This window comes from Oryctolagus cuniculus, chromosome 2, assembly GCF_051225735.1.
Source record: "Oryctolagus cuniculus isolate XC-2025 breed Fujian yellow rabbit chromosome 2, ASM5122573v1, whole genome shotgun sequence".
Taxonomy (NCBI): Eukaryota; Metazoa; Chordata; class Mammalia; order Lagomorpha; family Leporidae; genus Oryctolagus; species Oryctolagus cuniculus.
Genome location: NC_142868.1, coordinates 102,376,888 through 102,393,516, shown reverse-complemented (window position 1 = coordinate 102,393,516; position 16,629 = coordinate 102,376,888).

Sequence of the window (16,629 nt, the reverse complement as noted above, 5' to 3'; positions counted from 1 at the left end):
TTTGCAACCTTTGCAAGGTTGGGGGAGAGAGAAACCCCCAAGCTTTTTTTTTTTCCTTCTTTCTGGTAGTGAGTCTGCTGCACTTTCCGGCCCCCTCTAGATTCTGACACCCGTTTCCCTGCCAATGTCTCGGGTTATTGAGCTCACCTCCCCTTCCAGCGCCGATGTGTGGACTCGGAGCCCTGGATGTCCCAATTCTCCCCGCTGGTGTCTGTGTGACATGCAGTCCCCTTCCTGCACTGGCGCGCAGACCCTGCAACTCCCGCGACACCTGCGGCTCCCGCGGCTTGGCTTCCGCCCAGTGGGCGACCTTGTTCTCCCATTAGGTCCTCCGATTCACAGCCACTCGATCCAGAAGAGTTTCCTCTGCAATATTTTCCTGGTTCTTTTTTCTGAGGCTACCGTAACTCCCCTTTTATTAAACTAAATTTTCCCGGACTATCAGTGCACGCCCTCACTATTCTGCCATCTTGGCTCCACCCCTTAATGAATCTTGATCCTTAACTATATCAACCTCAGTAGACTTTCTGACTTTGATGCCGGAGGATATGACAGAATATAAATAGATCAGAACACTCAAACCCGATTTTTCTCCTTTGACTCGAATATGACTCAGGCTTACAATCCAAATGAAAGCTCACTTGGGTGGGAAAATGTGCTTTCCCCCTGGATCTCCCAGGACTAAACAAATGTCCCCAGGACCAAGTGCTATCTGGCTTCCCACTTGCACACATTCCAGGCAGGGCCCTGGTACAAGAAGGAGACAGAACTACATGAGACTCAGCTACACTGCCTTAGTTCACAGTCATGCTCAAGTTTAAATCCAGACTTCTAGGAATAGGACTTGAAGAAGAAATAATGTAAGCAGCCAACATGAGATGGTCTCAGGGCTCCCCTCCCCTTTGCCCTTTCAAAAGGTGTGAATGTTCCCAACTTCAAAGGAAGATCCTGAAGAAATACACAATCTCTTAGCCTGTGGTGCCTTTTCCAGCCCTCCCCTTGCAGCCCATGCCAGTAACCACCTTTGCAGGACCTGGATGTGTCTTCATGTAACACAGCAGCAGGCAGTGGGATGGCCTTTTTCTTGGTCAGAAACCCATGTCATAAAATTCGGCCTATATGAGCAGAGGGATATGCTCTGGGATACGCTGGTCGATGAACCTGTGTACCATCTCAGTGGAAACATAGTACCTGAGACACAATATTATGATTCTATTTGGGTTGTCATGTACACATCTATAAGCAGCAATTCAGGATGAGGAAAGGTAGCAACTCCTAAGGTCTAAGAAATCTGCTCTTCCATATTTCTTTCCAAATGTGTAACTAACTGTAAAGTAAATCAATAATTTATACATGTATTTATAAAAACATTGATACCACAAAGACAGTCATACTTTTTTAAAAATCACTTCTGCTGATTAAAACACTATTAAATCAAACCTTTATTGTTATTATCCCATATAATTATAATTCCTATACTTTTCTTCATCCTGAATTATTTCCTATAGATGTATACTTGACAACCCAAATAGAATCATATTATTATGTCTCAGTTCCAAGCTGTAAAAAATACAATTCAACATATTTTTCTTTAATTGTCATCAAGACATTTACATACATATATACATCCATTTATAATATAAGATAATATTTTGCCATATGATGAATTGAAATAATATTTGGGTTTTTAATTAGATTTTATTTCTTTGAAAGTCAGAGATACAGTGATGGAGGGAGCTTTAGAGAGAAAGATCTTTCACCAGCTGGTTCACTCTCTAGATGGTCACAATAGCCACAGGTAAGCCAGGCCTGAAGCCAGGAGTCAGGAACTTCTTCGTTTCAAACATGGTTAGGAGGAGCTTAAACACTTAGCCATTTTCTGTTGCTTTCCTGGGCCATAGGCAGGGACATGGATTGGAAGTGGAGTAGCTGAGACATGAAACAGTGCCCACATGGGCTGTTGGCATTGGTGGTGACAGTGCCAGTCCCAATCTTTGGGTTTTAGATACACTTTGTTTTAGAACCCAAATGATGATTTCACTCTAAGCCTTAGGAAATATTTTATGCTATACTACACTGACTTAAATAAATGAATCTTGCATATTAGTAAAATTTTACTATGCAGAAGCAATGCAGTTAGCACATAATTACATTACTAATCATAGATTGATCATTATAAATTTACGAAAGTCCTATGGCCATATATGGAGATGAATAAGTCAAGTCTAAGAATCATATTTGTGGGCATCTGGCCAATAGTTAAGAAACCAGTTAGAATGGCTTCATCCCAAATCAGAAAACCTGGATTTGATTCCTGCAAGGGGCTCCTGATGGCAAATTCTTGTTATTGTGCTCTCTGGGAGTGAGCAGGTGATTCTGAGGTGGCTGATTCCTTGCTGCATATATGGCAGACCAAGACTGGTCTACTGGCTCCTGGCTGTATCCTGGGACAGCATTGGCCAATGAAGTCATTTTGGGAAATAACTGTTAGATGGGACATCTCTCTTCCTCTATCTCACCAATCTAAAATAATCTTTTAAAAAATGAAAGAAGTATGTTTCACATTTTAACATCAGTAAAAATTATGCTGAAAGATGTAAGTAGCAATGGACAGTTCTCAGAATTCCCAGGTGATTATCTTCTTCTCCTAATCCTAATGCAGATATCATGTCTATAAAATGTAGTTAATCATTCATGAAAAAATGTGTACTGTTCATGTTAAATACATACACATTGATGAATTAAATACATGCTCATGAATATTCAGCAACTAAAAGCAATAGCAAGAAAGAATTACAGATGTTTGAAGCAGTTAAAGAAGGATAAGTTGGGGCAGGCATTATGGTGCAGCAGGTTAATCCACCACTAGAGACAACTACTTCCCATCTCAGAGTGTCATTTTGAGTCCTAGAAATTCTGTTTCCAACCCAGCTTCTTGATAATGTAACTGGCAATGAATTAGGTAATGATTTAAGTACTTGAGTTCCTGCCATCCATGTGGGAGACCTGGATAGAGTTTGAGGTTTTGACTTCAATGTGACTCAAACTCAGCTGTTGGAGGCATCTGGGGAGTTAACCAGCAGATAGAAATGAGATCTCTCTCTCTCTCTCAATTCAAATAAATAACTGAGAAAACAAGAACAAAAATTATAAAATAAGTCTTTCTAGGAATAGTATCAGAAAGAAATGGATATCATATTTGGATCTACCCACTGTAGTTTTTCTAATAGCATAAGGAAAAGTTTTGTATAAACTTTTATAAAGGCATAAGACACAAAATCAACATATGAAAGGAGAAGTATATTTATACACCAGTAATGATCTTAATGAAAGAAAAATCAAGAAAGAAATCGTATTCATAATAGCTACAAGAGTTATATACTCAGGAATAAACAACTAAATAATTGAAAGAGTTACACAATGGAAAATATGAATTATTGATGAAAGAAATCATCAAAATCACAAAATGAATTGGAAGAATTAATGTCATTAAAAGTCCATAGTCTCCAAATCAATTTACAGGTTCAATGCAATCCCTATCAAAATAACGATATTAGAATTAGAAGAATTAATTAGAAGAAACAATGCTAAAATTCATATAGAACCATAGTCATAGGATAGAAAAAGTGATCCTGAGGAAAAAAGTCAATTAGGTGCCGAGGAGCTGCAGAGGGCAAGAAGCCCAGCATCCCAGGTTACTGCAAGCCCTGCAGCTTGCGAGTCCCAGAAAGCAAGCACTCTGATCAGCCCCAGCCTTCAGTGGCCCGCCCCTCACACCTAAATTTGTAGTCCCTGTTGCCTGTTCTTGTCTCCAGCCGCTACACCACTTTCACCAAGCAAACAGGAGCGACTGCCCTTGGTCTGCTTCACCAGCCTTGGCACCTTTGTGGTAACCAGTGATTTAATCCTATTTGTTGGCTGGCGCCGCGGCTCAATAGGCTAATCCTCCGCCTCCAGTGCCAGCACACCGGGTTCTTGTCCCGGTTGCCCCTCTTCCAGGCCAGCTCTCTGCTGTGGCCAGGGAGTGCAGTGGAGGATGGCCCAAGTGCTTGGGCCCTGCACCCCATGGGAGACCAGGAAAAGCACCTGGCTCCTGGCTTCAGATCAGCGCGATGTGCCAGCCGCCGCGCACCAGCCGCGGCGGCCATTGGAGGGTGAACCAACGGCAAAAGGAAGACCTTTCTCTCTGTCTCTCTCTCACTGTCCACTCTGCCTGTCAAATAAATAAATAAATAAATAAATAAATAAAATAATCCTATTTGTCATTTTCACACCTGATGGAGGAGCTGAAGAAAAACTCACCCTTCTGAAATGGGAAGGTAAAACCTTCATTGTTGAGACTTCTGGCCACCCTCACCGCCTCTCAAGACTAAGGATAACCCTGTAGATGAACGACTGGTTTCCAGTCGACCTCCCAACAGGGTGTTTCCAACCTCTGAGTGCACAATCTCTGTAACCAAGCAACGCTCCAGAACACAGGTGCACATACACCCTCTAGCGGTCAATGGCTGAGCATGCGCACAGAAGTTTGGAGGCAATGGGTGCTCCATGTGCACTTGCAAAGTTTCTATCTCTCAAACAGGATGGATTTTGTTGCTTCCAAATGTCAGTGGGATTTGACTGAGTGTTGAGGTCACTGTAGGAAAGTAACACTCGTGCCTGTGGGAAAGCAGTCTGCACTGGACCAGGACTACAGTGGAGTGCAATTTCAGGATGCCAAAGGCCTCATCTAAGTAAACTTTTAAAATCCTTCTCTCTAAATACCCTTATTGCTCTTTATTCCCCCTCCACATCCCTTTGAGTCCTAGTTGGTTTCAATGGGACTTTTTAACAGATGGTAAAACAAAATCATTTTGCATGATTTCAGAAACTGTGACCATATGTGTCAACAAGTGTGAACTTGGGACAAGAAATCAACACAGATTTTCCAGAAGTAATGAAACCACCGTTCGTTGTGCCTCTTACACCTCTCATTTTGCCCATTTGAGTTTTTGCTATTATTTCCCTTAACTGAATCTTTAGTGAATCCATACTTGAATTTGGAGCATCATGTGGTGTTTACAAATTTTTGTAAAGTGGCTGTTCACTTATCCCAAACACTTCATGTTTTGATGGTATGTTACAATGCCATTTTTAACCTGAAATATCTAAGTATGCCTTTTTTGTTTCTGGCTTTTACATTGTGTTCTATTAAGCGGTCTGCTTCTCTCTTTTTTTTCTTCTAATCCATGAACATTTTATTCCATCACCAACCACTGTGCCCCATCTAAGCAACAGTCCATAAGTCATCAATCAATTACAATCCAGTTGTAGAATGATCTGAGGCATTTACAGTATTTTTAAGTTTGAGGAAACAGAAATCAAACCAAAGAATCTCCAAATCCTTTGCCCCAGTCAATACAAGTAATGCAGCAATTTTATGTGTATTACATGTCCGATACTCCAGAGGGACTCCACAGCTCGGGGACAAAACCCCTACATGATCAGGCTATGAAAGAAGCTGATGACCTCCTCCTCCCCACTGTGACTGACCCACAAGGGAGAGGAGACTTCAGATAGCTTGTCAATGTTGGGGAATGCATAGAAGCAGGAAGTGTTTCTGGAATCTGGAAAAGCCTGCTGTAGACTGAACACTTGAGAGGAACAGAGGATGACTGCTGTGCTCTGGTACCACCAGGCCAAGTCTACCATGGGCACAGTCCCAGTAGATAGACACCCACACTGGATAAAGTTCTCAGGACCAGACCCAGTTCACAGAGCCTGCCATGCTATGTCTGCATGGAGGTTCTTCTTGGAGGATTGTCCTGGGCTCAAGTTGTAGCCTGAGTATCCCTAGATGTACCTGATATGCGAGATGAAGCCATCAGAAAAGCTGCACATCCAACTCAGTTCCTCTGCATTACTGTTGGAGAACAGCTAGTAGAGGCTGCAGGGCACGCAGTGCATGGACATGCAACCCTGCCAGTTGTGACTGGTCGAGTGCTGCTGGTACTGTCAGTCACGCATTTGCTGATGTGCAGTTTGTGCAAGCACCAGGAGCCAGGTCTGGGCCTCAATGACTACTGGTGGTAGAGGCCAGGGCCACAGCAGCCTTCTGAGCAGGCACCCTGGGGCTTTGCTGCTAGGGAGCAAGCACCATGTGTAGGTAGGCTCCGGCTTCAGGAAAGCTATTTTGGTGGCACTGTGGTTCATCAGGGAAGACAGCAGAAGAGCCAGCACAGCTCTCCTAGTGAGAAATCCACTCATCTTGGACCTGGTTCTTGGTACCCAAGGCCACTGGCCAGGAAAGCAGAGCACAGGGCAAGTGGCCCATGGACAGCCTGAGCACATGCTCAGGTGGTGCAGCCTGCTCAGCCTGCCCCAGAAAAGGTGACACCCAGATTATCAGTGCACCTTAACTCACTCACCTCTGAAGTATGCAGGATGTTGGTGTGAGTGTTTAGAACATTGGTTAGGATACCACGTGGGATGTCCACATCCCACATAGGACTGCCTCGGTGCTTGGATCAAGTCTAGGTTCCTATTTTTCCTGGCCCATTCCCAGTTGTTGCTGTCATTTTGGGAATGGACCAGTGACAGGATGATCTGACTCTCTGTCTCTGTCACTCTCTGCAATTAAAATAACATGAAAGGAAATAAAATATTAAAATTTTAAATGGACAGTATTTTAAAATTTGTTACAGTTAGAAAACTCCCACCTTTTTTTCCCTTTCAGGATTCTCTTGGCAATAATTATTATTATTTGAGGTTAATTTTTAAACCTGTGCAATTTTTTAATCTATATAAATTTAAATAGAATATGCTTTGGGATTTTTATTGTGATTAGGTTAAGAACAGTATTTTAACTGTACACCCAAATGTTGCCTTCCCCCTACTTTTTGTCTTATTTGTTCTTAAAACCCATTTGAGAGGCAGAGTGGGTGTTCCTGCATTTTCAGGAAGCAAGCCAGGGAATCTTGTACCTAAAAACAATTTCTCTAACTCCCTTCTCTGATGTATTTGTTGTCTAAATGTCCATAGTACATGATTTAGCACATTTAGCACATTCCTTTGTGATCTTCTGATACAATATCCTTGGATAGAAGGGAGAACAATGTGAGTTGGGCTTAGAAGAGTAGTATTTGAATTATAACTCTTTAAGTGCTAGCAGTGAGCTGCTGAAGCCTGTTTATTCATATATGAAATGGCTGTAGCATCCCTAACTCATGTAGTATGGGATTAACAGTGATTGTGTTTGTCCAAGGGAAACTGGATAATAAAATGATTTTTTTCGTTAGTTGACATGAAGATTTGCCTTAATGGGGCCATCATTGTGGCTTAGTGGTTTTGTCACCAGCTATCATTTGGGTGCCATTTTGAGTCCTGATTGTTCCACTTCTGATCCAGCTCCCTACTAGTAGCTTGGAACTGAATTCTGATATTTCACTAAAGCCCATCAGTCTGGGTTTGGTTTTCTAGGAAGGTATTTCATTGATCTGATCAGATTTGTTTGCTTCTTGGAGAAATGGATTTCTAACACTCTAACACATATTCCTATGGTTTTTCTGCTCATCTAATGTTTTTATGTTTGTTTATAAGAGGAAAAATCTGTTGGGCTTGGATAGGAATGGGTTCAATAACCTTCTCCCTGAGCTACCTCCAGGGGATAGATAAGTTTATAAGGTCTACTAAGACCAGTGTCCTGACTTCTGAATACTGTCCTTGTGTCCCTGAGACCTCTTTCTTCCACTTAATCTACCCAGACTCAGAGGGCTTTGGCTTACTCCTGGCCAGATGTTTTCCCTTTGGTCGAACTGTGAAGATAGTTCACCATCTTTACAGATTTTTTACTTCCCATGGGGCTTTTTCAGGCTAGCAACACATGTTTTCCACCCTAAACACCTGCTTCCTTCATGTTTCCCACCACCACGGTAATGTGTGCATCTATCCTCTGGCGCAGTTTCACCAGGGACAACTTAAAATTGCAATGGTCATTTTGAGAGACCTTTGGACATCTCCAAAAGAGGTACTTTGAATAAATAAAGCACTGTGGCCTGGCAGGTAAGGTTGCCACTTGCAGTGCCAGCATCCTATATGGGCACCAGTTCAAGTCCCGGCTGCTCCACTTCTGATCCAGCTCTCTGCTATGGCCTGGGAAAGCAGTAAAAGATGACCCAAGTCTTTGAGACCCTGCACCCATGTGGGAGAGCTGAAAGAAGCCCTTGGCTCCTGGCTTAGGATCGGCACATCTCCAGCCATTGTGGCCATCTGGGCAGTGAACCAGCAGATGGAAGACCTCTCTCTCTCTCTCTCTGCCTCTGCCTCTCTGTAACTCTTTCAAATAAATAAATAAATCTTTTTTAAAAATTCAGAGGAAACTTCTTCAGTGGACTATCTTGTTTAAGAGAGATCATTTTGTTTAATGTAGAAGATATAACCTCTTCAGTTTACATATTTGGGGTTTAATAAATACTAGCTAGCTATTTAATTATAACTTGATAGAGTTGACAAAGATCCATGTAATGTCAAAAGCAGCTATTTTCCACTCCCTTGTGGGTGCATATGTTTCAAAATCTGTATTTCTACATGTTAACATTCTTTTTGCAAAAGAAACTTAAGTAGCCTTTTACAGTGATAACTGTAAATTTGATTGTAGCTGACTCCCTCTTAATTTTTTCTTCTGTCCACTTCTTTTCTTTTTCTTTCTCATGAACTTTTAAAGATCAATATGTGAAAAATTCATTTGTTGTCATGAATATACTTTGGGAATACAGTCCAGATAAATTTATCTAAAAGCAAAATTTAAAGTAAGTAACATTGAGGGTACGCTGTTTCCTAGGCATCATTGTAGCCATGAAAGAAACAGAAGTTAAAAAAAAGAAAAGAAGGTGGACGCCCTCAGTAAAGTGGTTAAGATGACACCTGAGATGTCTCAATCCCTTATCAGAATACCTGTGTTGGAGTATAACTCCTCTCCCAACTCCATCTTCCTGTTAATGCACACCTAGGGAGGGAGCCTGTAATGTCTCAAGCCCCTGAGTCCCTGCCACCTGGATTGAGTGTCAACCTCCTGACTTCAGCCTGGGTCTTGTGGGAATTTGAAAAGTGAACTAGTAAGTGGACGATCGCTCTGTCTTTGTATCTCAAATACATTAATTAAATAAAATTATTAAATGAAATTTAAAGGATATCTATACAATTGTATTCAACTAATGGAATGATAATAATGGAGATCTTTCAAAGGCTGTAATTTCATGAAATGCAATGCTATGAATCATGACAACTCAGTGATAACCAAGTTGGAATTTCCAAATTCTCAGCTAATTTTAAGAACTTAGTGCTAATTAATTAAAAATAATCTTTGGGTGTTTTTACTGTTCCAGAAGAAAAAGAAAGTAAATACACTGATTTACACTGACTTTTTAAATGACAGAATGATAATAAAGCATGCAAATTTTCTTGGAAAATATTATATAGGTGTGTATATATATTATATAGATATATACACTTATATACATATTTATTTTATCATATATACATAATTAAGTTTTCAGAGGAGATATATATCTACTTCTTGCTTGTGAGATGAAGGGAGCTTTGCTTAACAACCCTGTAGCTCTGTTTCCTCAATTGTAAATGGAGATACATAGCATCTTACTCCTAAAGCTGTTTTAAAGAATAAATAAATAATTACCTTCAGGGCACCCAGAATGCTGACACCAAGAAGGAGCTCAAAGAATATTTGCTGTTATCATAAGGAGTAGCACTGTGTTTCTGCATTTTCTTGCTGTTTTTCCAGTTATAATAGAAGATTGAATTTCAATTCATCTGGTGTGGTTCATTTAAGCAGGTTAGGAAGCCTCTGGGAATAAATAGGAAGAGATCAGTTCCCCTCGGGAAGTTGGAAAATAATCCTGGAACTTGTTAATTAAAATCTTGCTAATTAACCTGCTTATCCATGGTCTATTAAATAATCAATGAAGTTTGCCACACAAGTAAAGGCCTTGCCAAATGCCTCCTTTCCCAATTCTCCTGGCCCAGCTCTGTTAATGGTCTCACCTAAGGGACACAACCTTCCAAATTCTTCCAAATCTGATACAGTCCCTTCATCTCATCATAGTGGTTGAGCACAGAGTACAGCTATGCTTTCATCCTAGAAAAGATCTCTAGGGCAGAAGATGGTCACATGTTGGTGTGATCAGCCTCTCATCTCCTTTCCTCCAAGCTGAGTAATGCCCAGGTGTTTGTCCCCAGTGTCTTCAACACTCATCTGCACTTCTGTATGAACCACACAAATGATCTGCATAGTCCTCTCTATGAGCATGATTCCTGCTACAGAGATCTGCCCTGGCAACCAAAGAGTTCTGAGAGTGTGACTCTGCATCCAGAGCTTGCCCAGACCCAGGCTACACCTTGCCTCCTCCCAGGCAGTCACAGTGCTTTCACAGTCTCAGCACCCAGGGCTCCCATGTTCAAGGACTGCCAGAGGGTACACTCTGCCCCACTAGCCTGTTCTGCCCAGACTGAGGAGTTCCTGGAGCCACAGCCCATGTATTCTACCCTGGCAGATGGAGCCTCTCAGCCAAACTGAAAGTCAGTAGGGAATGTGAATTTTTCCCTCTGGCAAAATCTTTGGGTGACATGCATGTGCAATACCTGCCAGCCACAGCCCCACTCCTTTCACAGTTGTGCTGGCTGTGTACAAGTGTCCCAACTGGCAACATTTCCCTTTGGTTGCAATAGATTCTCCTCCAAGACTATTGCAGGTTGAGCATGGAGGAGCTGGTGTTTACCTGATGACAAGGTGGAGACAGTAACCACCAATTTACTTAAAGTGCTGTGGTTGCCCCTGCCAACAGTTCTTGCTAGTTGCTGTGAAACACAGAGTAATAGAATTCACTAAACTGTACATTAAATTTCCATGAAGCTGCAAATGTTTGAGAAGTCATAATATTGTAAGTTGAAAATGCTATTTAAATCTGAAAATCCTAATATTATTCTGTACACTTTTGAAAAAGTTTCAAGATTTGGAAATACTTTGAGCAAAAACTGAAAACTTGAAAGTAGTTTATGTAAGCGCTTTTTGTGATATTATTTTTGAGACTTATTTCATGTTTTGGTGAATTAAAAAGCAAATATATATTGGCCAGCACCACAGCATGGGAGACCAGGAGGAAGCACCTGGCTCCTGGCTTCAGATTGGTGCAGTGCACTGGCCATAGTAACCATTTGGGGGGTGAACAAACAGAAGGAAGAGAAACATGAGAAATCCATAGAGATATTTTTGTTGGTAATTGTCATGAGACACATATGATGAAAGGCATTTAGTTTAAATTCTCATTTCTAATATTTCTAAGGAAGATCATAATAGACTATTACAAAAAATTGTAGCTTTATAAAGCCCTATTTAAAGCATATCAGACATAGACAGTTGTGATAGAGAAGTAGATGTATTTATAGCAAGCCAGGGTATTTTATGTTATTTGACTTTATATATATGTATATCAGAATATACATGAGAAGGGTGGCATTATCATGACATTTTAAAAGCACATTTCCAGGAGAAGTCTTATAGATTTTTATATACATATATATATATATATATATATATATTTAACTTTTATTTAGTAAATATAAATTTCCAAAGTACAGTTTATGGATTACAATGGCTTTTCCCCCCATATCTTCCTTCCCACCCACACCTCTCCCATCTCCCACTCCCTCTCTCATTCCATTCACATCAAGATTCATTTTCAATTATCTTTATATACAGAAGATCGATTTATTAGATTTGTAATTATTTAAAATACAAAGTGGTGAAACGAAGGGCTGGCATTATGGTGTCATGGGTAAGGCTGCTGCCTGAGATGCCAGCATTCCATATGGGCACCAGTTCTTGAACCAGCTTACTCAACATCCAATCTAACTCCCCACTAATGTCCTGGGAAGATCAGAAGAAGATGGCCCAAGTGCTTTGCCCCTGCTCTCCATGTGGCAGAGCTGGAAGAAGTTCCTGGCTCCTAGTTTTGGCCTGGACCATAGCTAGCAATAGCCATCTGGGGAGTGAATCAATGCATAGAAGATATCTTTCAATGTCTTGATCTGTCTTTCTGTCTCTCTCTCTGTCTCTCTCCCTCTTCTTTTTTCCCTCTCTCCCTGTAACTCCTTCAAATAAATAATTATTTTTTAAAAATAAACACTAAAGTGAAATATTCACCAGAACAATAAGTTCAAGAAATATAAGAATGACTTGGTTTCTTGTCTCAGAATTAATTAATTCTATGCAATTTCCAACTAAGCACAAAAAATAAAAACAGAATATAACTACAGAAAAATATAATCCATCTATATGACTCTTTAAATGATGCTTGAAGCTCTACATGCACTCTTTAAATACGCAAAAACCCAGTGACAATTATTTTTTTATTTCATATATTTGGTTCTGCATTCAATTATGACTGCCACCAAAAACTTGGTGTAGACTGAAGGTATTAATAATTATCAATTATTTACCATTATTATTCATCACCATATGCTTTTCACTTACCCTTATATCTGGATAGTGAGCAATCAATAAATAATGATTCAAAATTGAATGCAAAACTGGTTAATATTTCTAACTCTTTCAGAAGCTAACTAAAACCTTTCTTAAGGAATTTCTCTTGTCCTAGCAGATTCATATCAAAGATGTCAAAAGCCTGCTTTGAATATTATAGGCTTTATTCACTATTTGCTAAGTTAAGATGCAGGAAACCATAATTTAAAATTATATAATAAATTCAAAGCAATAATTCCTTTACCACTTTTTTGCAGAGAAATAATTTCTTCAGTCTGTTGGGGGTTGAGAGTGTAGAGGAATCACTGAGCCATATATTTCAAATAATTATTTAATGTTAGTTTTATTATATTATCATATTTGAAACAAATTCCTATGCCATCATGTGTTCTGAACACAATAATAAAATGAACCACATATGTTCTTCAACACATGCTGGTTGTCATAACAGGAATATCATTACATCATTACAGTGCAAGTATATGCTGCTTCCCTGAGCTTGCAGAGTGCATCTGTGAGTTACTGGCAGGGTGCCTTTCTCCCCATGGAGGCCCTATGCTGTGAGTATGTCAGAGGCCAACAGGACACTGGAAGTTCAAGCTTGGACTGGTTGAAAAGTTTATTTGTGCTAATGATTGAAGTGCATCTTTTGCAGTAAACAAGAGAGCAGGGAGAGAAGGATTCATATTATATTTGAAACTAATCCTTGGAGCTTGACACATTATCTTACAATATCAACATCCATTTGCTTAAAAAATCTTGGAAGTAAACCTCATCAATTTTCAGAATGTAAATAGAGAGTAATATAGTATGGTTGGTTGTATTTCAATGGTAGAAGCACTAAGAAATGCAATAAGGAGGAGGTTTGATGTATTTGAAGGTTGTTGGGAGGAGTAACCATCAAAGTAGGATGATATAGGGAAATTTTGTTTATCACTTTCTATTTTTCCCATTGTTTTTATCCCCTAGACAAAGTTCTAGCAAAAAAGCATAAGTAATAACAGAGAGGTGGGAACAGAGAATGTTCTAGTGGTCTGATTCCTTAATTCTGATGGAGTCAGTTGCCAGAGACTTGTTTGGTTTTCAGCCATGCAGCAAAGCAACTGTGTTGGGAGACCTGGCACTAAATGCATCATGTCATCAGATTTTAGGGCCTGCAGCATTAATTAGGCATTTCAGCCAATGGTAAAGTTTAGGGAGCAGCCAGTTAGGACCTTATCCACAAGTTATGGTCCCAACTGATAAAAATAAGACAACAAATTTTATTTCAACTGTTGTTTCAAGCATTCAAGAAAATATACAATAAAATTATTAAAAAGTATAAAATAGGCATGATTGAAATGTGAATTACAAACAATAAAGATGGTTGCTTATTTTTTGAATTTTTTTCAGTTTATGAGTTTACTCAGTTGGGAGTGCATCACTTCTAGGTTATTATACAATTCTTGGTGATAGGTTTACTCATGTGGTGCCACTGCAAAGAAGGTAATAGTGAATGATTTCAGTCTGGAAAATGTCCTCTGACATTCTGTATTTTGACAGAGGGAACTTGAGTTGGTTGTCTTGCATTTACTGTCTAATGCACATACATACAATGAAATGCACGTTCTTTGGAAGTTTTCTGTAAGTCTTATGTGGGTAAGTGCCAATGTATCTGAGGTCATGAAAAATTCCACTTCATCTCCATTTCTATTTCTCCAGACTTATCCTCTAGGGGAAAATAAACAAGGAGTAGAGGAGTGAAGAGAGATGAAAAATTCAATGTCTGTGACTTGAAAAATAAACTACAGATGAATATTTTCTTTAGAAATTCATATGTAATACTTGAAACCCTATTTTAAAAATTAGGTTCTGTTTCTGATAACAATTCCTTTTACAAACCATTTTTCAGACCTTTCATTAATTTATCTAGAAGAAAAAATACATATAAAGCATCCTATTATTATATAAGGCACCATATTTTGAACATCAAAGTTCACACACAGAAACATATGCATATAAAACACATATATACTATGAAATTCTGTATAAGCACATGACACCAAATTAAGTAGTTATCTAAATTGCTGTGTCATTGTTGCCTTGTAATTTAAAAAACTGTAAGATATTTTTATACAGTTTAATGTAATTTGTCTAAATACCATGACTCACAAAGGAACAATATTGTATTTATATGGCTTAGTGTGACATAGACATTAATGTCCTATTCATAATTTTATCATAAGCTTTAGTAAAATTATGCAAAGAATGTAGAAAAGCAAATCCATTGTACACACTACTCCATAACAACAATTTCATCACATTAAAATATTTATTTATTTATTTATTTATTTTTAAGGTTTATTTATTTGAAAGGCAAAGTTATAGAGAGGTAGAGGCAGAGAGAGAGAGAGAGAAGGAGGGAGGGAGGTCTTTCATCCAATGGTTCACTCCCCAGATGGCCACAATGGCCAGGTCTGTGCCGATCCAAATCCAGGAATCAGGATTTTCTTCCAGATTTCTCACATGGGTACAGGGGCCCAAGGACTGGGGCCATCTCCCACTGCTTTCCCAGGCCATAGCAGAGAGCTGGTTCAGAAACAGAACAATCAGGATTTGAACTGGTACCCATATGGGATACAAGCACTGCAGGAGGAGGCTTTACCCTCCATGCCCCAGCACTCTCCCACAGCACTAAAATCTTACAGTGGAGTCTTTCACTGAAAATATAACTGAGCAAATTACTTTGTTAATATTGTTAAGCCATAAAGGCCATATTAACATATTTTAGAAATTATGTTTAGTTAAGATGTCACAGTAATGTGTTGCCAATAGAACAATGTATTTTTTGCTTTCAGATCATTCAGTTGTTCCATTAGCAAGGGTGATAGCAATGATGATACTTCTGGAATCTCAAGGAGAAATTTAAATGGGATTACGGAGGAGAGACATTGCTTGTTAATGTAATATTATCAATATAAAGATCATTTCAAATGAAAGGAAAAAAAGTCCATTGCTGGCAGGCTTTGTGGCTCATCAGATTTATCCCCACTAAACATAATTTGGAAAACAGATGTTGAAAGGGTAAGAACTGATTCCCATTGTGGTAAGGCTGCCTGGCATGGCCACAGCGGCTGTTGCTCAGGAGAATGGCAGGAGACAGGGCCAGCACCATGGTGTGAGCATCCCCTATGAATGGTGGTTTGAGTTTCAGCTGCTCTACTGCTGATCCAGCTATCTGAGAATGTACTTAGGAAAACAGCCAAATATGGCCCAATGTTAGGGGCCCTCCATCAATGTTGGAGACATGGGTGGATTTCCAGGCTTCTGGCTTTGTTCTGGTGCAACCCAGGCCATTGCAGCAACTTGGGCTGTAAACCAGTAGATGGAAATGTGTGCTCACTTGTGCTCTCTCTCTTTTCTCTCTCTTCTGTCCTTCTCTCCCTCTCCCTCTTCTTTCCACTCACTCTATTTCTCTGATTTTCAATAAATGAGATATTTATAAAAACTTAAAAATATTTCTCTGATTTCTCCAGTTTTGACTAAATTTAGTAAAAAAAAATTAGAGTGGAGACAGGTTGTTCATATCCATGTTTGACAAAGAGCACTGTCATGGAATTGTAGGGAGTTCACCAGTGTGTGGCAGTACATCAAAAATACCTCTGGATGATCAACAACAAACAGCACAAAGAAGCACTTGAGGTTTGGGCTATAGGCTCTCTGACATGTTCCATGACATTCTCAGTTGAATGATTAACCAGACATTGGCAGGGTCAGATAGCATTGTGACTTCATCAAATGCTGCATTGTCCTGAAATGGCTGATGGATATATTCAGACACTGCCATATGTATCAGGATGGTAGGATTCAGGTGTGTAATCAGCAGTACCTTCACATGGTCCTCAGAATCATATAACATCAGCCTTCTGTGATTAGCCACACAACTATGCAGGAAACACTGATGCCAAATATCTTACCTTTAATGAAACAGAACACAGTACTAGATTTTATATAGTTAATATCTGAGGACCTGTTAAATATGTGTATAGTTGATTCATGTTTCTGTAGTTCAGCAGTATTATGATAATGCAAATATTGCAGTTATGATGGTATCA